This window comes from Thunnus maccoyii, chromosome 21 (assembly GCF_910596095.1).
Source record: "Thunnus maccoyii chromosome 21, fThuMac1.1, whole genome shotgun sequence".
In the NCBI taxonomy this organism is placed as follows: Eukaryota; Metazoa; Chordata; class Actinopteri; order Scombriformes; family Scombridae; genus Thunnus; species Thunnus maccoyii.
Window position 1 is genome coordinate 4,754,764 of NC_056553.1, and position 22,794 is coordinate 4,777,557.

The window sequence follows — 22,794 nt, forward strand, 5'->3', positions numbered from 1 at the left end:
AATTAAATTCAGACTGCTGCAGCACTTTTAACTTTTAATAAGCAGACCGCTCCTGCAGTATGGCCTCCGGTATATATATATTTCTATGTGTCGAGACAGAATAAAATGACCAGGTCTTCTGGTTTTCTAAAGCGAAGGGGGTCTCTATACCGTCACCGCCTGCAGCAAGGACCCAGTTTCCTCGGCAGGCTCACAGGGAGAGAAGGCAGCCTTCAAAGGCAGACTCGGGCTAAAGGGAGGCGTGTATACTGGCCAAACTCTCTCAAGATCACACAGTTGTTTGTGTGTGGGTATGAGTTCTCTGTGGATGCACAGCATGCCTGTGTGTGTGTGTGTGTGTGTCAATGCTACCCTCTATTCGTCCTCATTCCTCTTACCCTTCCCCCCCTCAGGACAGAGACACTGGCATGGGGCAGGCTTTGAACCTGCCTGTGCCGTGCTCTCTAATTGTGGGGGAGCAGCTCCCCAGGCTTGGGCCCCCGTGCAGCTGTGTGTGCGCACCGCCACCGCTGTGCCGTGACGAGCGTCTCCCTCCCTGTGGCTGCTTTACTGTAAGGTGTTTTTAATTACTCGTCCCTCCCTCCACTTTCTATCTGCCTGTGTGTGTGTGTGCCGTCAGAAGTTTGCTCAGCCCTGCTGCTGCTCCTGTTTCTGTACTCTGCAATAAAACGGACACAAAAAAAATCGAATTCATTCTTCCTAATTGTTTCCTTCTGTTCCTTCTCCTTCTTCTGCTCCATCTTTTCAACATCTGTATTATGTCTGTATTAATATATCATTTGAACTCTTTACATTCCGATTCCTTATCCCTCCCTCCCTCCTTCTTCTCTCCCTCCTCTCCTCTCCTCTCCTCTCCCCGATGCACATTTAGTTCATTCATCGCTCGGTGGAGGCCATAAAAGGAGCCTTGTCATTTATGGGGAAATTAAATCACACAAACTGGCATTCATCCCAGGCACTGGTGCATGGAAATGATGTCACCATGCATAAGCGTCATCTGGAAAAGTTTGCAATCAGTGTCACTCCGTCGCAAATTAAACAGCGGCGTCTTGGGGACAGATCCATTCAAATTAATATCGAACTCATCAAACTCTCCTTTGAAATTTTTTGGAGGAGACTTGGCTGTACGGTATTTATCCATCTTGTGGCTGCTGCTGGGGAAAAAAAAAACATCCTCTCCATAAGAAGACCACTTTTTGTACTGGAATGTCACTGGACCACAAGCACCGACCTGAAAGGTGTTGTTACTCTGAAGGCACGATGCTCATCTTCACCGCCGCCTCTCGCTGACACCGATAATGGCAAGAAAAGTCTCTCTGCCCCGGCGAGAGAGCATATGCCAATCTTATTTGTCAGGCTGGGCTTACAAGACAGGCGATAGCTTAATGGGTTTGATAGGTGGGGGGGGAAAAAAAATAATGAATCTGTCCTCATCTTGAGGAACTAGAACCTTGGCTCAGGCTCAGGAATGAGGTCTGAATGCCAAACAGAGGTCCGTAAAAGAAGCAGATAGGCATTCCTCTCCTTCAGCGTGACTTGTTTGAAGCAGCGACAGTGCAGACGTGCTGAGAATTGGAGCTTTGAGCCTGAGCTTGTGTACATAAAAGTTTTTTAAATGTGCCACCAAACCCCCCCCCCCCCACCCACCCCGCCGGCTGACGCAAGGCTCTCCGACTTTTGACAGCCAGAAAGTGCAATATATTTGTTCCTGTAAACACTGCTTATCAATTAAGACACACAAAAAAGTGCTATCGATTCAGTGCGGTAATGATACAGTGCTCCCACCTCGTGTCTTATTCATCCCAGCACCCTCCATCTCCACTCACAGTGTTTCAAACTTCAGTTACAGCTATCAAATCTCCAGTCACCCTTAAATCATCCTCAGCATTCCTTGTTTACAGCTTGAAAGTACTATTGGCGTTTCTTATTGCCACTACTACAGTGAAAGTCGATGATTTTTTTTTTTTTTTTAGCAAAAATTCCATGCCTTACCTTATGCTTTTCAAATTTATTCCACTTTCTCAGTTCTTCTTTTGTGAAAAATGCTCATTTTTCTTCCTCTCTTTATCTCTTTGTTCTTCTTTTCCCTGCACACTTGCTAAATTTCCCTTGTAAAAGTTGTGAAAGCTACCGCCTGCAGTGCATCAGTTTCACTAAAGTCACCTTGAGTCCAAGCTCTCGCTCGTTGCCCTCTTTGTAAAGTTTCCTCTCTCTCTCTCTCCACATCTATATATAAATATATATCTTCTCTTGCTGCTTCCACTCTGTCACTGCTCCTTTTCTGCCTCTCATAACTGTCTGCACACTCTCATCCCTGGTGTTGCCTATCTGGGGACCCAATCAGACTAAAGGACCAATTGTCCTTCTCTTTACAATCAGTGGGACGGCCTCCCCCCGGCTACAGCGTAATCCAGCAATCTACAACCTCGGGCATGGGAAGGAGCAGCGGACGGAGAAGAGGTGGAGAAAGAGAACGAAAAGAGGAGGAGGAGAGAGAAAGAGCTGTAGGGGGTAGATTGACAGCAGGATAGGGGTGAAATTAGAGCGAGTGGAAGGAAGGAGGGGGGGGAGAAAAAAAATCAAAGAGGTTGGGTGAAATCAGGCAAGCAAGGGATGGAGGAATGAGAAGAGAGAGACATGAGGTGGTAGATAGTGAGCGGTGGAGGGAAATGCTCCTGCACGCACCACAAAAGCAACTCACTTCATCTCAGGGTATTTGCAAGTGAATAAAGTGACCAGCGCGGCGGAGGAAAAACTCGGGAGCGTGTGACGGCAGAGAGGGGTGTGTGGAAATTGCAGGCGGGGGGGGGGGGGGTGCAGGGTCCTTGGATCACTGACCAGCGAAGTAGAAAACGCAAAGGATGAGGAAGAGAGAGAGAGAGAGGAGAAAAAATCACCTTCCCTCCTGCACCAGAGAACCTGCCCTAATGCATTTTAATGAGCCGATGTTGTACACGACTGGATCTGTAGAAGGATTTATGGGCATAAAAGATGAAGCTTTAAACTGCATTATATTCCGCTGCTTGCCCAGTCAGAGTCAAAGCAATTAGTTTTTCAAATTGGCAAAAAGATCCTGAAAAATTAGGTGCACGCCAATACACACAAAAAGCACGGCGGAAGATTAGTCACGGTCACAGAGATTTGATCCCTGTTTAGTACTGAGCGAGAAAATAGCAGTGTTTCATTTAAGCAATCATGGAATTAATGCAGCAAAAAGAGGTTTTTCAGAGATGAGTCTCTTGCATATTTCTGCTCAGGAGGAGAAGGACTGGGAAAGTGAAATCATATTGGAGATGTACTCAACCATGTTTCAATAGAAATGAGAATATATTACACAGAAACAAGAAGTGTTCTAGGCGGCTGCTCTGGTTCTTATTTTTTATTTTTCTTTTTTTTATATATATATATATAGTCTGAAATGTTTCCATATTACATATATAGTCAAAATAAAGTGATGGTGCTTCAGACATATGCTTACAAAGTTTTGAGTTTCTCCACTTCTCTCCCGATTGGGACGACTTTGCTCTTTTTTTTTTTTTCTCCACTCGACAACCCTTTGACTCTCCTTAATCTTCCTGACAGAGTAATTTGGTGTGTTGTACAGCTCTAAAAATACAGATGAAGGCTGTTATCACCCACCGAGCCAGATGGTCAAAAGGTTGTACTTCTCCATCGGTTCAATATGTTTTTTTTCTTTCTCCCACTCTGTCCCTTTCAATATGTCTTCTTTCTGATTTGGCAGGTCATTCTTCTTCACCACTAGCCCCCCTCCTTCCTTTCCTCGCTGCCCTCCCCATCGTCTTTGTCTCTTTGAAGACCTGACTGGTTAGCGCCCCCAGCCAATCTGTCAGCGAATGCTTGACTGGACCTCCAGAAAAAAAAAAAAAAGTCAGGGGCTCCCTCTTTGTTGGGGCGGGCCGCGGAGAGGGTGGCATTCAGGCCCATTGAACAACACCTTCCATCAATGTGGCGGAGCAGAGGATAATAATTGGCAGAACAAATTGAACCTATAGGGCTTATGGAAGGGCCTCTGTCTGTATTTAAAGTCTGTTATGGTGGTAGACATCTGGAAAACAAGTCCCTTTGGGTCCCCTCACAAAGGCCCAGATCCGCCGTAGCAATAGATTTGATACAGTTATGTTCTGCATGTTGCTGGACTTTGGTTTTGTGGTAATATGTTAGATGTTATAGGGACACGGTGCGTTCACGCATCGGATCAAGTACGCCTACTCTTAAGATTGATATAGGTTTATAAAGGCAATGTCTTGTTCCGTCACCTCAGAGTACCTCTACCAAAGCTAACAAGATTGTTCAGGTCTTTCATTAGGAAAGCAGATTTTATGGTAGTTAAGAGTTACATCCTCTTTGAACAAATAGCCTCTCAATTGCCACTTTGTTAGCATCCCTCCATTAAGACCTGGTCATGCCAGCATTTAAACTTTAAAATTTGTGGTGAATTAATTCATTCCAATAGAATCACAATTCAACTTTGGTGAACTTTGACCGCGATTACATGCTATTGACCGACCGTCCAAAATGGAGGAAGTAAAAACTGTTTCACAAAGGAGCACTTTTGAGCCGGGTCAATAGTACAAATCTGTTTCAACTGTGTGATGTTACTGTCCCAAGCTAAGCTAATGAGCTAACAAGTTTGCTAACTGATTGTTAACAAGTTTGTTCGCTTGGAGAGTTTTATTTTCCCTTTTAATAACTTTTTAGTTAACAAAATGATGTGCAACGGCAAACAAAATGCCAGAGGGAAGTAGCAGTAGAGAGAAATAATGTTAAATATAATGTTGGTTTTCTCTCCAGCTAGCTTACAGCAGTTTACCAACTAGCCGTGCGAGTAGTCACTCCATCACTAAGCTTCTACAACCTGAGGTTAAGTTAACTAACATATTAGTGTAGCTATGTTACTGTTCCTTGTTAAGACAACTTGGCATAAAAAAACATATTCCTCAAATAGTGCCAGGTCTTTATTGGAAGCAGCTTTATATTAGAAAGAGACCTTTATTCCCTCTGTTTGATAAATATATTTGCTCATATTTTAGTATGAAGCCTCCTTGTTCTCTGATGTGCTTTCGTTTTCTCTGTGAAATGCTTGTTACTGCATTACTGGTAATAGTTCTAGTGCTTGAGTTCGTTTTTGCAGTGCACCACTTAGCTGTAGCTTGCGAGTAGCCTGCTCACAGATGTATGCTAGCCCTCTTAGCCAAGTTACTCTGTTTATCCTGGTTAGCATACCCATGCTAATGTAGTGTCGCTGCTGTCATTATTATTCAAATATGTGCCATTATCCATGTATTTAAATAATATGGCGTCTCCTCCACCCTTGTTTTTTCCCCAGCCTGTTTTTTAGGCCAGCCTTTGTTTGTTTGTGTCGACCACGCCCCCAGCCCAATATCAGAGACCCAGCTTTTTAATGACTACCGTCTTTTATTTGAGGAAATATTTCAAATTGTAACTTTTAACTCAAGTAATTTGTAACTTAAGTTGTAACTTTTAAACTAAACTGTTAAGTTAGGCTATTAAGTTTGAAAACTTATAATAAATTATTTACACAGTCAAACTAAATGTCTGGTAGATCAGAAGCAGACACGAACAGTTTCATATAATGCAAATTATGTGGAAATTGTGTCCTAAGGATCAGAAAGGATCCAGTAAATGGTTGTGTTACTGTTAAGGCTAATCCACATAGAAAGCATGTCTAGAAATTCTGATGTTTTTTGAATCATTCAACCATCATTTGCATGTCTCAGAACAGATATGCTTCCCATGTTTCTGCTCTGGCTCGTTTAGTGAAGGGTAATCTCCACAGATAGATATTTAAATCGCACAAATCTCCCACTCTGAACTTTGTAACGGTGTCTATATTGATTGATCAGGACCTCCAGTGTGGCTATGAGCTTGCCGGTTTCACTACAAGCAGATTCCCCTCGCCCGCTACGGAAATAAAATCAATGAATCAATGAATACAAACACTGTCGATTTCTTCCTCCAGAGCCTTACATGAAAGCTATTTTGGTTCAGTAAATTTATGCAGTCAGCCAGGTGAAGACAGTTTGGTCGGCCGCTGTCCTCTCAGCTCCCCCGTCAGCTGCTGATGACAGACGACCGGTTCTGTGGACAGAGACGTCCGAACGCAGGTCGTAATTGGTGTGGATTAAATAGAACGCCTCAATAGTGCTTACAGGCTGCTCACGTCTCACCTTTCATGTGGATTCCCAGTCAGTCTCTCTCCAACCTCGTCTCAGATATTGTCTCATGTTCTTTTTTTTTTAAAGTTCTGAAGTTTAACTAAAGATTTAAGATATTCCAAGAAGCTATTATATTTTTTGAATGCGGTCAAGGCTTCAAATGACCTGATGTTTCTGATCTTGCAGCAAAGCCTCTGATTGTTTCACTGGGGATACAGCCAGTGTAATGGGTGGCGGTTCAAAAGGTTTGAAGAATCCTCCACTGAATAAACATTCCTGACACACTCTTTCAAGATTCAAAGCTAAATAAGCTCTTAAAAGTGCTGCGCTTCCAATAAGGTAATTAAAATAATGGCAACAGTTAGGTTAATGAAAAATATAGCCCAGGAAGGAAATAACTTGACTCGTTGTCTGCCCTTCTTTACCCCCACTTATCATGTAAGAACCTTCAGACAGAATAACCTAAACAAAATTCAGCCAGTCTCATTCAGTGTATCACTTTGCCACCACAACCACCACTAGGGGAAAGCATGAAAGAGGGTTAGGTTTCAGAAGAACAAGATGAGAGAGCGCCAGGGAGAGAGGGAGCAAAGCCTCCATGTCATCTAAGATAAGAAGAGCAGCTCTCTTCCCTTCTGCCCGGGATTAAAAATGGCATGGAGCAGAACAAGCCTGAGTACAAAGAGCTCTTCTGTGTCTTTGGGGTGTGCAGTCAAGCCTTTTCATGTCTGATTTTGGCTACAGGTTGAAACAAAGGGAAATTAGACGAGGAAGTCATTGTGCCTTTGTGGAGGGAGATACACACGTGAAAAGGAAGATTTGTATACAGAAGCCAAGTTCACAACTGAAGCGGTAACCTTTACAGTAATTGGTGGAAAAGACAAACATAAGACGTTTGGCCTTAATTGTGAGACATTGGCACAGGGTCGAAAGAGTGAACCGTGACATTAACTGCCTGCCTGGCATCATCTGGCTTCCTGCTTCGCATGCTCTTGTCTCAGACAAGCTGTTTCTTTCAAGATTCCATTTTCCCAGTGACCTTTTCACCGCCTCCCCCCCCCCCCCCCCCCCCCCCCCCACTCTCTCTCTCTCGTGTCTGAGCTACGCCACCTCGGCAGGGTATTGACTTTCACTCCGCCGTGTTAAACTTTGCCATCCGTGTGGGGCTTGTTGCTGAGCCTCCGCTGTGACAAGAGGCGGCATTCTGTTTGGGATAAAAGGCTCCCCGGGCTGTTTGATGCGGTATTCCGACGGGGATAGGCAGGGACTTGGCCTTGATGAGCTGACAGGAGCCGAGGAGACGCGGGGGCCTCGGAGCAGCAGGACCACAAACCTCAGGAACAGTGTGCCTCACTCTGATATTTACCCCTCCCTATTCTGTCATTCCCCATAACCCCTAACTCTCTGCTCTGTCCCCGTGACCCTGTCTGCGCTGCTGCATCCGAAATGAAAAAGACTAAAGTAACTTTTGAAGTAGGAATTAAGGTGGAGCACATATGTTGTGACTGATGCAAGAAACAAACACAAATGCACGCAGAACATGAAACGCCTTGAATTATGAATGCGTTCTGTCTGCAATGTTATTCCTGCTTAATTATTTACATGTAGCCAATGAAATGAATGTAGGAAAAAAAAATAGAGGAAAACATGTTTCTTCAAATGAAAAATAACATCCCATTCCAGAGTATTTTAACTCAAACAGTGGCAGCGATTGGAAAGGTTTTCAGAAACTCAAGCTTTTTTTTTTTCTGAACTTAATTAACCTAAACTAACTAATGGTTCAAAATGGCTCATGTCCCAGTCGTAAGTGCACGCGTCTCATATCAGCAGGTTTGGCTGACTCTTAAGTTCTCTACCCCCCACTTCCCAGAGTCAATAGAATAACAATTAGGGCAGTGTGCGCGCTCCATTACACGTTTGGTATGCAGTGGGGTGTATGCACAGGCAGCCACGTCGAACCAGAAACAAACACACACAGGATAAATGTCTCCTTTGTTGGTTTCTGTGTGTTTGTAGTTCCATACTGATCCAGTGATCAGAGGAAGAAATAGTTCAGCGGGGGTTTAAACAACACCGTCTGCCACTCTCCTTCCACCTCGAAACAAACCTGGCTTATCACAGTGGAAAAACCAGTGGTTCCTTTCAAAGCTACGTGCGTGTAAAAAAAAAAAAAAAAAAAGTTTCCGTTTTCTTTTCCAACGTCATAAACAACATGATAAATCTAAACAGAGGAAAGGAGCAGGAGTTATTGCAGGAGGAGAGGACGCTGTTATTTGTCCTCAGAGGAACTGGTGTTAAACTGGAGATGAAGCTGCTACTCATTAACTGCTGTTGCATGAAAAAAAAAAAAAAAACCCCAATTATGATAGTTATGAAGTCCGCCCTACACTTGGAGTCTTAAACCCAAGGTCTGTAACAGCACGCTCTGCCGAATTGTGTGGGGGAAAATCTTTTTTTTTTTTCTCTGTCACCTGGCAACTAAAAGCTTCAAAGCACATGCTCATCTTAGAAGGTCTCAGATCCACAAAACCTTTGCTTCGCCTCTGGCTTTATTCTTATAAACACACTAGCTGGGGGTCAAAGCATCTTGGACGGTAGCGGTGAACCCTTTTACTAAAGCACATGACTTTCTCCTCCGTGCACTCACAGTGATTATGTTGAAGACTCCCTTGTTAGTGGATTTATAAGGTACTGCTGGATAAAAGGTGCATGTGTTTATTTTTATGTGTGTGCCTTTTTTTTGAACAACCTTTATGTTCCTATGTGAGAGTGTACAGCAGGACAAAGAGGAGAGCATTAGCATTAAACATCCTGTTTAAACACAAGAGGATGAAAGAGGAGGAGAGGGAGAGGTTGAGAGTAGGTTACAATACACTGTGGCACCATACTTCATGACATCATGGAGCAGAACATTAAAATACAACATTTACTTAAATGGGATCAGATAAGACTCTGAAAAAAGCTTCTAATTTCAGTTTGCACATATCAAATACCAGAGAGAGCAATTTTTGTTCTTTAAGAAATCTGAAATCTTAACTCAGCTTGTGTAAAGATGTTTGAATTTGGGAGTTGTACAAATACTCTCTGATGAAGACATTATCTTAATTCACTTTAGTTTCACGCAGATAAAGATTTGCCTGTGAAAAGCTGCTTTTTTTTTTTCATTTAAGAGATTATGCACATCTTGCAGTGAAGCTTTAAAGAGGATAAAATTGATATTTTTCAGAGTAACAACGTATGAGATGACGGTGTGTAACGTGTTGTGCGTGTTGAAGCAGCTTCACGGAGGTTTAGAGCGAGTTTCAGCTCATTGTTTAGTTGTCCGGCTGCAACTTTACTGTTTTGGTTCACTCCCAGCGCTATCATGGTGTCGTTATTACACTTCATCCTGTGGGGAAAACTGTGAATATCTGTACAAAATGTAATGACAATCTATCCAATAGTTGTTTAGATATTTAACTCAATACAACAAATGTCAACCTATTCATCTGGGAACCATGAACCAACCATGAATCTTTGATCAAGGTTGTCCAATAGGTGCGACTTTAAATTTGGGTATTAGTTCAGTTTAGAGTTATGTAGATTGATCTGCTTCATCTTTTAATTTGATTCTGTTATTTGAATTTTTACAACCAAACAATTAAAATTTTGAATTGTGTAACCATAATTCACATTTCTTGCCTGTTACGCCTAAGGAGGAATAAATAAAGAATTTCATACCAGCCGTGGTTTGTTTTGATTCAAATTTTGTTCAAATTATCCCAAGTGTATTGAACTGTGAACTCCTACGTTATGAAATCATGAATTGACTTTATTATTTCCACCGCTAGCGGAGAGAAACATAACGAGAAAAGGAGATGAGGAGAGAAAAAAAGCAGGAGAGCGGGGATGAAACAATGGTTTAAAGTGGCTTCTTGATTCACAGTAAAAAATCTGGCACCTGTTTTTCTACTTGATTTAATAATGTTCCCATTAACGCTACGCTGGGGTTGCAACCCAGAGGTTGGTGACAGACTGATCTGAAATCATTTCTCTCTGACTGCTCTAATGACTCGACTGCTGTGCTCTGCCCCACGGTGAAGAAGGATTCTGGGCTGCTGGATCCTGGAGGCGTCTGAGAAACGTCACCATCAGTTATCTCTAAAAGAGAGTCATTTGTGTGCTGGATAGACAGTCACAGAAAGCAAAGGAGAATGTTAATACCCCATTTACGGAACTGACAAAAACTATCCCGGCAACGTGGAAGCATTCGGTACTGACGAAGGTGGAAAAAAAGCAGGCCAGCGCTTCTAAAGTTGGAGTTAATTGCCGTCACCGCCGCCGTTTCTATGAATGAGTTTCTGAAGATGTGACACTTCTAGGACTGATCTGGGCATTATCTGCGGGAAAATTAAACCAGAATTCATTCCCCGTGCACAAAATAGGATAACGTGACACCTTCACATTCACCGAAATGACAAATGCAAATTTAGCAGAGATGCTGAAGCCAGAAAGTCAGAGTGACATGAAATATTAGGAGCAGCATATCAGTTAGTGTCAGAGTATTTTAGGGTTCATAGTAGGAAAAAGTGACCCACTGTAACTTATAGTGCACACAATTCCTACTTCAGTATCCATACATGTTATTACAGAAAAACTAATGAAGCGATTATGACTGAAATTTCAGTTTTACAAGAACCACAACATCTTTCCAATGTAATGTGAGCTAAAAATCTTGTTTTTGCTGACCTCCAGTGGTTTAACTTTTCACCTTGCTGTGGTGATGTAGAAGTGTGCTCCAGGGTGTGGTCAGTACACTGTGACATCACTAATAATTCCCTGTTTTCATAGCTTTGGTTATCATTTTTATTGGTTATGATAATATTATAGGAAGTCCTCACAAAGTACCGACAAAATCTGACTGAGCAAGAAACACGAGTTACAGGTTAGCCGGTTGTTAACAGGTTAGCCAAATTAGCTAAACTACTTTATTTGGGGGTAATAATACAATAATTCCTCTTTTCACATGAAACCTGGGTTACATATAACAACAGAGAGGGCAGTAAAGTTGAACCGGGAAGTCAGGCTGTAAACTTCAAGTTTAGGAGTCGGGCTGCTAGCGGCCGAGATGACCTCACGTCTTTGAAAACATCAGAGCAAATTTCCAAGCAGGCGTTATTTGGATAAACTGACTGGCTACTTTCCCGCCTGAAAAAATATTAAAACTCAATAAAGTGACATGATAATGGTCCTAGATTGAAAATTACAACAGCTCAGGGCAGCGCTTCTTCTTCATCCTCTCATGTTAGACTCAGGGCAGACTGGACGCTACAGTGACTCACTATCGCCTCCTGAGGTGCAAAGTGGTATTACGAGACATTTATTGCTATGCTATTCTTACATATAGCACCTTTAAACAATAATTCTACGTGTCACCTTCGTTTTCTCTGTCCAGAAGAATTCTAAAAATCTGTCTGATTGTTTGCTTGCTTGTGTTTCTTGCTCCACTTGACTTATTCTTAGTGTTGTTGCTGCTTTTTAAGAGCTCAGCAATAAACTTGGTAAATACAGCGATTAAACCTCCTGTATAAAAATAAGACTAGAATCGTTTCAGCACTGCTTTAATAAATATCAATTATTTATTTTCAAGCTTGTACAGAGTTGAGGGTTTTAGTGTGCGACTAGCTACTTCCTCATCTTTGCCTCTTTGTTTTTTTGCTGCTAAAATAATCGCAAACATCATGTCAAAAAACAACCCTTGTTTTTCTATTTCTTTTTCTACGTCCAATGCTAAGGATGATATTGACTGACAGAGCACAGTGAATTAAATAAAAACCGTTGAGCACTTGTGATGCATCAGAGAACATATATTTATTTAATGACAAGGATAAAGAATTGACATGAGGGTTGTTGCAGTAAATATTGCAAATCTGTCCATCATCATTTTGAAAGGAAATGACATTTGTGGATTTAATGTCAATGGATGTTCATCTATATTTCCTATATAGGCAGCTTACAGTGAATTTCAAGTGAAGGCAGTGAAGTGCTGTCCTTCTAACTTGAAAAATTGCAAGTTATATCTGAAAAATCATGTTTTGACCTCAGTCTTTTGTGAGTTACCTCCACACGCTCTGAAACGCTGCAGCCCTTCTAGCGCTGCCCACTTGAGGTTTAACTTAATCAATGAGATTATTTCCACCTCCAGAGCAGCTCTGTCTCCGAGAAATGTCGGACGCGAAAACTCAAATCTGCTCACAGGTTCAAATTCCCTCCACAGCCGGCATACGTCCATCAACAGCCATGTGCGCTGTCAAAGTGTCCTTGAGCGAGACTCCAAATCCCAACCTGCTCAGTCATGCAATATAAATCACCACGAGCTCTGAAGGATTTCATCATCTCCATCGCTGATATTGTGAAGCTTAAAACAAAAGAACAACACAGAAGCCAGCCGGAGTGCTGTTTTCTCTCTCTCGAAGGGGGCAAAGAGGAGTTTTTGTTTTTTTTTAGCTGGAGTGGAGATGAGGACAGATGAACCTTAGCTAGCAGCCTTGTGTACAGAGCACGCCAGACTAAGCTTTGTGCCGTAATGCAAGGTGACGCGCTGGCGGAGATGAGAGAAACAATTGATAGAGCTTTTGTTACATCTTTAATTACAGGCCTTGTGTTTGTCATGTTCAAATGAGAGGCCTCGGGGAGAGGCAACTCTCTCCGTCTGATCTGCTCTTGTTCCTGTGAAATGAATGGCCTGACCTCCCATCTCCCATCTCCCCTGGACTCATCCCCGTCTAACAAAATGCATCGACAAAGAGTAGTTGTTGATTATTAGAGTAAGTGAGTATTCTCCTAACTTATTAGGAATGTGTGTACACCTGCTTTGGTGCATTTTTGCACAACGCAAATCTGCCACCCTGCACATGGAGAAAGTGAGGATGTCTTCGAAGGTGAGTGCGGGGCGTGAAGTGTACCTGGGAAGTGTGGAAATAAAAGGCACTCCGCTCACCCCCTCGCTGCTTAAACATACCCCCACCCTCCCTTCTCTGCAGAGAGAAGGCACAGATATGCCTGGCAGGTACAGGTATGGGCTCTGCACTGCTGCCGCCAGTGAGATCAACGGCTGTGTCAAAGGAGATGATCCACAGCTAATATGCAGCTGTCTGACCCTATTACCTTTAGTGGCAGGGCCAGGCTGCTGCATCCCCGGAGAGCTCCTCCAGTCCTTCAGAAGAAATTTAGTCAGGGCTTTAAACGGCTCTGCATCTCAGCACATGCATGCTTCACCTTGCATGTTTGTACGTACATGTGGGCTTGACAGCGAGAAATTGAGAGCATGGATTTGATCTGTGAGTCGAGTCAGTCCGTGTTAATAAGCCGATGTGTGTGTGTGTGCGCTGCCCCTCGGCCCGTCAACCTCCATGAGAAAACGAGGCTTTTTTTTTAGTCGTCAAAGGGGGCCGTCTGCTACATTCGTTAGCTTCGTTAGCTCGCATGTGATTAGAGCGAAATGTCCCTACTATTTAGCATCAAGAGAAGGAAAGGGGTGAATGCAGAGCAGGTGGAATGCAAATACAGGTGAGGTTATTTAGAAAAAACACTCATATTCCCCACTCACATTTTAAAGGTTTAGTTCAACCAATTTACAGAAAAAAATATCTGTAATAACAGAAACTACACACAAAAAAATATTAAAGTTGCAGGATGGAAACCTGAAATGCGTAAATTCTGTCATATTGAATAGAGCAGCGTGTTCCAAAACAAACACATTTTCAGGTACGACTTCCTGCTTTGCCTGGTTGCTGTTGCACTTCTGCCAGATACAATATCCTGGTTGACTACAGTAATTCTTCATATTGTAGTAACACAAATGAAATTTCATGCATTTTTATTGCATTGGGGTGGTGGGAAAGATCTAAGAAAAGTAGTATCTTAAAACTAAGGACACAGTTTCACAATACATACGCAAATGTTACCAGTAATGAGCTACTTCCTGCACATGTGACGTACATATAAAAATATAGCCTACATAGCTTGCTCATATACCATGTTATTAAAGTCTAATTAAAAAGAAAATATAATTTAATTATTTCTAAATCTCAAATATTTTAATGGGCGTGACACCTCTGCTTAAAACCATGGCAAATAAAAAAATATATATATCTACATGACTGGATACCACTACAGGTAAATAAAAAAAAAGGTTTCTTATAGTTGGGGTGAAGTGGCTGCTGTATTTATTAGCTGGTTCAAGCAAAATGTCTCAAATATTTAGTGTAAAGATGCAGTAAGGGGTGGAAGCAGTGCAGGTGGAATACAAATTGATATTATTAATGAAAACATGGCTGCATCCATGCATTTTTCCGTTGCCACAGTGATGCCTCTCTTTCTTTAACCATCTTTCTTTTTGGGTCATTGTCTCCCTTGTCTCCTCTTCTGACTGCTATATCTTGTTGCAAGGCCTTTTCACCCAGCCACGCTGAGAATTGTCTCCATACAAAGAAGCATTGTCAGAAGTCCTGCCCTTAGTCCTTGACAAGCTCTCATCCCGCCTGATGGAACACGAGGTGTCTGTGTCGAGATCTCGTTACGGGAGTTATGATCTATTCATAACAGCCTCCGCTCTGATGTGCTTCTCAGGTAGAGTTCTGCTGGTGGTGACAGAAAAGTGGGCTGCTGCCTTTGAGCAGAAGTAACCATATATTAAGCCCTGAGGGAGATGCTCGAGTGTCGCCCCACCACAGAAGTAGATACTGTATTAAGATACGTCTTCGAAGAGAAGATTACTAATCGCTCTTGGGTATAGGTTCTTTATTTACTGGGACTTCTTCCATGTTCCAGGTGAATTCAGACCATAATGACTTCAGTTGCTCTACAACAGGGAGTCTACGAACATCAAACCTGTTTCAGTCACTTTTTTTTAGTCATCTGACAGACGTCTGCATATATCTTCCAAACGGCTCATGCTTCATTCATGTATAATGTGTGTAGCTGTAACCCGAAGCATCTTTTTTTATTTCTTTTCACTTGTGTGTGTAACTACATGACTGAGTGTTTGGCAGTGATGTCAAAAGGCTTTTGAGTGAAACCGATGTATATAACTATATGTGTTGCTTGCCAAGTTTTCCTATAAAAGTTGGATGATATGATTGAAATCAATATCACTATGATAAAAAAAGGTTATTTTCCAGTATTGATATACAATATAACATAATATAGCAAATGTATGTGGAACCATGTAGAAAGTCAAGTAAAAATTACGCTTCTAGTCTTATGCATCACACTTCAAACGCGTAAAACAAAGATTTCAATGACTTATGTCCTCACTTTTTAAATCACAAATTTGTAGGACCATAAAACTATATATAATTGTATATTGTATATTATATTATATTAATTATATTATATATTATAACTCATCATAATTTGATTCAGGTAAAACAAAGCCACCCCCCAACACCCTCCATCTCAATTTGAGCTCAGTTTTTTCAGCCTACATTTATTTACATTTTCAGCCAATCAGCACCATTAAAAGTACGCTGAATTAGTTATTAGCAGTTCCTGTTTGCAGTGTGCCCATGGATGTACAGACAGCTAACACTGGATTACTTTGATACTGAAAAAACCTTAAAAATGTAATGATTCTCATGTTCTAGAGTTATCAGGAGCATCTGTTTTTATGATTTCCAAGTGGATTTATGGACGTTTATTCATGATGATGATAATATAATAAGTGCAAGTCACACTAAATCTAAAAACATGTTAATCACTGAATTATAACTTACATGAGTACGAATTTTGACACAAATTGCAGCAATTGGGCGCCAACGGTTTTAAAAGACTTTAATTGCCTCCATGGGCTGTGTGACTTCTGCAGCTCCAAAGGTTGACTGATAAGCAGCCAAACCTCAATAACTTCTTCTTGTTTTTAGAACATCAGTATGCACCTGATCCTTTTACCTCAGGCAGTATCACAGACCTCTGCTATACAGTTCAATTGGGCCGATAGTAAATGTTAATATTCTTAAAGGTGTTGCTCTGGCTAATTAGACCCCCTTATCATTGATGTCACCAAATTCTATGAAATAATAACAGTAATAAAGGTGTTAAATTGTCCCGCCTTAACAGGTGCAACAAATCCTACAGGAGAGTGAAGTACCTGTCAGTCAAACACAGTCTGTACAGGCCTTCAGAAGAGGTCGAAGCAGTGAAAACACTTGTGTGGGTGGACTATTAAACGTCTTTTTTAACTTGCTGATTGCTTGCTCTGTAATGTGCATTAGTTGACAAGCGTTTGGTGAGAAACTTGATTAATTAATATCCCACAGTGTTATACTCTGCCTTTTCAAATGTCTTTGAAGCTGCTGATGAACATTTACCACCTTCAAAAATAACCACTGAGGTTCTCTAAACTGGTCAGAAGACAGCAGAAAGAAACTGCATTTGCAGTGGACATCTCCCAGATATAAATATAACCCTGTACTTGAGAAAAGTAGACTGAATAAAGACCACAAATGCTCTGATAACCTTCTCAGAAATAGATTTTAAAAAGACTCAATGATTTATGTGATTTTGATGAAATGTACTGTGGATAACTGGGATTTTCTAAATGGGCTATTTTCAAAGAATTCAACTGTATGGGCACAGTATCAAAATGTCTCCATGTTATTCTATTACTGTTCATTTAAAATGGATTCGGAAGACCTTGCAAGAAAATAGTCTTGTCATAAATTGAGACAAATACAAATAACGTGAAAACAAAGAAGCTAAAACATGGGCTGCTGAGTATTTACAGAATACCAGGGGCCGGAGCATTGTTATAAGCTGATCCACAGTGTCCAGCACACACTGAAAGACTTATTCAAGAAATGAAAAACAAGCAAAGACAGTAACAAAAGCAGGTTTTGAATTTTAGCTAAAGGTGATTGGATATTTTCTAATTCGTTGGCTTGAGTATAATCTAATGTGGGCTCTGAGAGTAATAAGCAATTACCGCGTGTTTATCCCCACAACTCAGAGAGAACTAATCTGCACTCAACAGCCAGGCCTGAAAATAATGAAATTAATTACGAGCATTAAGGCTATGCAACTGCCAGAGAAAGGTAGAAATGTAATTATCCACATCTCTGTGTTTCCTTTCGCTCTCTGTCTCATTGTGTGCATCTGTCTACCTATTATGCTCCTTTTCTTTCTTGGACTTGAATTCTTACTTGATGGGCAACATCACACACTGGTGCACAGAAAAAAGAACAAGAATGTTAGTTACATATTGTAACACCAGATTCTATGAGGCATAGGCGTAGCCTTCAAAGAGCCGTCGCTGTTGGGTTTATCTCCGCACACATGCACAGTCGTGAAGATTTTCTTTCACACCGCTGGCCACTGTACAGTTGCCTCTCTCAGGTCCTCATCTATGGTATATAACACCATCAAGATCTCAGATCTGCTGCCAAAAGTAAGCATTTTCTTCAGCTAATGCTGGTTGGGTCTTATGATATGTAACTAATGTTCTACTTTGTATAGCTCTGGCTCTTAGGGTTGTCACTGTTGGGTTTAGGGTGGAGCTGATGTAGTCAATGCCCCGCTGTGACATGAAGGTCTACAGCAGTTCATAACCCCATAAATGTGAGGTGCAATAAGGCAGGGAGGTATGGGCTGTGTCATGGTCATTTACCATGTCAGGCCCTGTGTGGAAAAACAGAGTGAAAATTACACTCCCTTCACACAACTCACCTAGTGCTGCAAGAGAGTGGGACATTAATTACACACCATAATGGTCCTCATGCTGCTCACTAATCCATGATGGGATTAAAAGAACACCTCTTTGCACGTGTGTAATAGTGCCAGATCTGACAACATGTCATCAGCTGTCTAGCATGCTTAAAACTGAGTGAGTCAAGGAGGACTCAAATACATCACACAGATAGAAACGGGTGAAGGGGCACGGAGAGGCCAAACGTGCTGTTGCGTAGATGTCTGCCACCACTATCCCCCTGAGGGCTGTGGATGAAGATAAGGCTCTCGTGGAGGGAGCACGAACACCCTGCAGAGGCTCTGCTCCCACTGCAATGTAGGCTTGTGTGATAGCATCACACAGCCAATGAGACAGCTGCTGCTTTGACAGGGACATAGCTTGTGGGTGTCCTCTGTAGTGGACTAACAGTTGTTGCTTCTGTCTGATGTTAGCTGTGCGCAAAACATTATGAGAGAGCACGCACTGGACATAGTCAGTGAGACACCTCCTCTGTTTCACTGTTGTGAGACGGGGGGCCTCCAGGGAGATAACCCTCAACCTGAGAGAGATGTTCATGCTCTTAGGTGTAAAAATAGCTTTAAAGTAGCTCCCATCTTCCCTGATAGTAAGACAAGATGGCAAACTGATAACAGGCATAAGTCACTCACTCTTCTGAAGACAGGGCTAAGAGGAGCACTGTTTTTAATGACAGCATCTTGAGATTTTGGCTATTGGCTCGAACAGGTTTCTCTGGAGCAGGCAGCACAAGGGGTAAATCCGACTGAGGTGCCAAAGAGCGCATGACAGGTCTCTGTCACCTGACTCCTTTGAGGAAACACTTAACCAAAGGATGTGCAAAAACAGATCTCTGTCTGAAGTCTTCATGACAGGATGAGATGGCTGCGGCATAGAACTTAATCATAGATGGAGCCAGTTCCTTACTTACCAACGTCTGGAGATAGGTCTTCGGAGGGACAGAGGGTATGACATGGGGTCTGAGCCTCTCTCCATACAGCAGCACTGAAAAGAGGACTATCTACCTGCATAATAGGCTGTAGTAGAAGGAGCTCTCGCCCCCTGGACTGCACGTACCACTGCAGGAGGGCAGGCCTGACCTTTCCAGCCCCCAGCCATTGGCCTATCACCAGGAGATGGAGGATCGCACCGTCCAGCTGTGATAGTGTGTCTCTGTGCCATTTGAGCTGCCACAGTTTCCCTGCCAGCAGCTGCACCATGGTTGAGAACCACGATGTGCTTGTGCGTTCTGGGACCACCAAAATGACCGCTAGATTCTCCTCCTGAATGCTAAGACGCGAGGAATCAGGGCAACCGCAGTAAACAAAGGGGAACTGTGGGTCATGGCTGGTGAGAGAAAGCATCCACTCCCAGTGGCGTTGTGTGTTTGTGGAGAACCAAGGTGTCATCGTGCATTCTCTTGTGAGGCGAACAGATCCACCTCCACTTTCCTAAATCCGTCCCACAACATATGAATGAGGGTGGGACTCAACTTCCAAGCAAGACATCAAGTCTGCTGCATGGTTCTGTACTGTACAGGATGTACACCACTCTGATGGGGGGCAGGTGTTTTTGAGCAGGAGGCTCCTGGCTATTTCCAGCAGCCGAGCTAAGCGTAAGCCGCCCTGTATGCTGCTGCTGTCATGTTGTCTGTTCTCATCAAAACATGTCTGCTTGTCAGCAGCAAAGTGTTTTAACACTTTCAGGACCATGGACAGCTCCACACAGTCTATGTGGAGAGATGGAGGCTTCTTACACCTCCCTCCAGCAACTTGAGATTGGCACATCCCTCCCTAGCTGGAGAGAGATGCGTCCATGTACACTGATATGTGTGACGTAGCTCTCCCGAGGGGAAACCCCCATGACAGAATATGAGGGGTTTTCCAGTACACCAGGTCTGACTCCAGTGAGGGAGAAATAGTCAGCATGTGTCTTTTGTGCCATATTGGGTTGAGACACAGGCAGCTGAACCATCTCTGAATAATTTTCCGTATGTGGAGGAATCCCAAGGGGACAATAACTTGACTTGCAGACGTCATGACCAGCAGATGCATCACAGATGGGGGCGCGACGCATGACAGCAGAGAGTTTACTGCTTCCAGCCTGGCTGGGGACAACTTTGCTCTCATGGTGGAGGAATCCATGTGCACACCCAGATAAATTATTGACTGGGTGAGAAGCAGAGAGCCCTTCTGCCAATTTATGGCAAAACCCTGTGTTGACAGGTACACTAGCACCATTTCCACACTCTTGGAGAAGGTGTGTGGAGCCAGAGAATAAACAAAGGGTAACCAGTTGTACTGGTACTGCACTCCATGGAAGGAAAAGCACAGGAATTTTCTGTAACTTGGAATGATTGGCATCTGAAAATAAGCATCTCTCAGATCGATGGATGGGAACCAATCACCGCTGTTATCTTCATCTGAGATGACATGACTGTTTCCACCACCCCAGTAAATGGGGGTGAAGGACGGGCGAACTGAAGCGTGTAGCCTTCTGTGATTAGCCTTGACATCCATGGGTTCATGGATAGCAGGCTTTGCCACGCTGAGCAGTGCTCTGAACATAGTTACCAACCAGTGCAATGTCCTCTCCACAGCTGTGTGAAGCGAGTGCTCATTTACCACAGGGCAGAATGAAAAGGGCTGGCTCTAGCCGTGGTGCTGAAAACGCATGACAGAGTCAGCTTTCAGCTCCGCAAACCTTCAGTTTGAAACAGGCCATACTAGGAAATCCCAACTAACTTGCCCCGATGGGTGGGAGGTGGGTGATAATTGTTTATGGTCAGCAATGCACATTTGAAGTGGGGATTCGTACCTGCTCATGAAAATGTGAGGAAGTGACCAGACTGCACCTGCCGCACTGTGTGTGTGGCAGCGAGCCTCTGTGTGTGTGGGGAACGTGTCTCTGTTGGAAACAACCGAAAAATGCTCGGCAGGGGTAAAAGCGGGCTCACTGAGAAGTAACTGCTCTTTAGAGGAAAGTGGTTGGCTGTTGTGTTTCCTTTGCTCAGCTGGATTGAGACACGTGTTCCCAGCATCCTGTCATTGCCACTGATGCCGGTGTCTGTGAGGCAGTTTGGCTGGCGGGTTGGGCCAAGAGGACGGTGGCTGCAGGCTCTTGCTGTTATGGCGCAAAGTTTGTTGGGCTGGAGGAGGATATCATGGCGGAGGAGGTGGCACTGAAGCAGGTGCATGTTGAGGCGCGTTGGCAGCAGCAGTGGCGGCTGCAGGGTGCTTCTTCTTGGAGTGAGTATCTCTGCGTTTTTGATGCTGTGGCTGAAATGCGGCTTTGCTCCAGAAGTTGAGTTTCCTTACTCTTTCCACTTCCTCAGTTGCTTTGTGCAGATGAGCCGTGGCGCTCTGGATGAGTGGTCCAAACAACCCTCTCGGGGATATGGGACCATCCAGCAGCTCCCGTCTGATTTGAGGGGGAAGCTGAGATCTGGAGCCAGATGTTAGGCTGCATCATTGTCTGCCACGCCATTATCCTGGACAAAGCCACAGTCGAAGTCAGGACAGCTGTCATAACCTTCCTGATGTCAGTAGCTAGCTCTGGAGAAAGAGCCCTGGACTTAGTGGCCAAGGCAGAGACAGTGGAAGACAGCGAGATAGTGTTTTGTGTTGTTTGTGGACTCTGGTGAAAGACTCGTAGCGGGACACCGGATGTCTGGCTGATGGCTCCTGGTTGTAGATGTCCCCACCTAAGAGGCAACAAGCTGTTCTGCTGCCTTTTAAATGATGCCTGACAAGTCCTGAAAAAGTGCTGTAGCAGTGGGCATATGGCTAGCAGATTGACGTGGAGAAGGAGAGCTGCTGCTGCGGGGCCGCTAGCGGTGGTGGGGATGGAGAGAGCCGCAAATGCGGAGCTCCGGATCCCCCAACATCAAGCTCCAGGGCTCCCGATGGTGAGGAAGGAGAGCCAGGAAGAGAACCTGAAATGGAAGGAGACGAGTCATCTGAAAAAAGGTCCATCTCTGCCTCCGGTGAAAGATCCTCATGGTCATATCAGTCCTGCTGCCATCACTGCCTCCCTCAACATGGAGCACCGTGAAAGTATCTGCTTGTCGCTGCAGCTCCTGCGTAGACAAGCAAGCACAGAGCTGGCAGTCGGCCTGTGGGGTAAGTGCTAGCCCAGCATGCAAAGCACTGATGCAAGCCTCGCAGTGGGGTGAGGATCCAACAGGAGGAAGGAGCTGGACCGGCAGCTGGTGCACGGGTTAACACACTTCTTCATCTTCTTTTGTCCTTCACTCATTGACTGCTTGATGCTGAAGAAAAAATAGGAGCAGAGCTCAGGTCTTGACGGTTTTGAATACCGTAGATGAGGACTTGAGAGAGTCAACTGTACTGTATTTCTGGAAAATATCCATTTCATACTTTCAATTGCTTCTTAAACACATTTTAGGTGATTTTAGTGTGCTGACCTCCCCAAAGTCCATTCATTAGCAAGTCAGTTTTATTTATATAGCGCCAAATCACAACACAAGTTATCTCAGAGTACTTTTCACATAGAGCAGGTCTAGACTGTACTCTTTAATTTACAGAGACCCAACATTTTACCATGAGGAAGCACTTGGCGACAACGGCAAGGAAAAACTCCCCTTCAATGGCAGGAAACCTTGTGCAGAACCGAGCTCTCGGTGAGCAGCCGTAATAGTAGTAGCAGTGGGTGTCAAGCTGGACCATGTTTTTGTTTTTTGGCAAATCATCGTTTAAAGAAAACAAGATTATAACCCTCAATTCAAAACAAATGACTTTCATACGTGCTATGCTATGTTGCACTATGATGCAGTAATGTGTCATCAGGTGGAGAGTAAAGCCGTTGAAAATCAGTTCACATATCATTTTAGCTGCACAAACACATGTTGGCAGACTC

At 43.4% G+C, this 22,794-nt stretch overlaps 1 protein-coding gene and 1 long non-coding RNA gene across 12 annotated transcripts in view; one reads left to right on the forward strand and one right to left on the reverse strand.

Annotated features, from left to right (window-relative positions):
- Positions 1-22,794, reverse strand: part of LOC121887810 (cadherin-20-like) — a 96,767-nt gene that overhangs the window by 35,475 nt on the left and 38,498 nt on the right. Inside the window, exon 1 of one of the 11 annotated variants that reach the window (XM_042398841.1) lies at positions 13,344-13,399. The exons of 6 other annotated variants lie outside the window; for them this stretch is intronic. The gene's annotated coding sequence lies outside the window, so the exon portion shown is untranslated. Of the gene's footprint in view, positions 1-1,231; positions 1,304-1,992; positions 2,773-6,209; positions 7,205-12,296; positions 13,129-13,343; positions 13,400-22,794 lie in introns of those variants that run through there. 4 more of the 11 variants (XM_042398845.1, XM_042398842.1, XM_042398840.1 and 1 more) reach the window with 4 other exon arrangements.
- Positions 13,538-15,360, forward strand: LOC121887812. The gene is made up of 2 exons (XR_006093062.1): positions 13,538-13,745; positions 14,628-15,360. It is a non-coding gene; the product is annotated as an uncharacterized LOC121887812 (long non-coding RNA).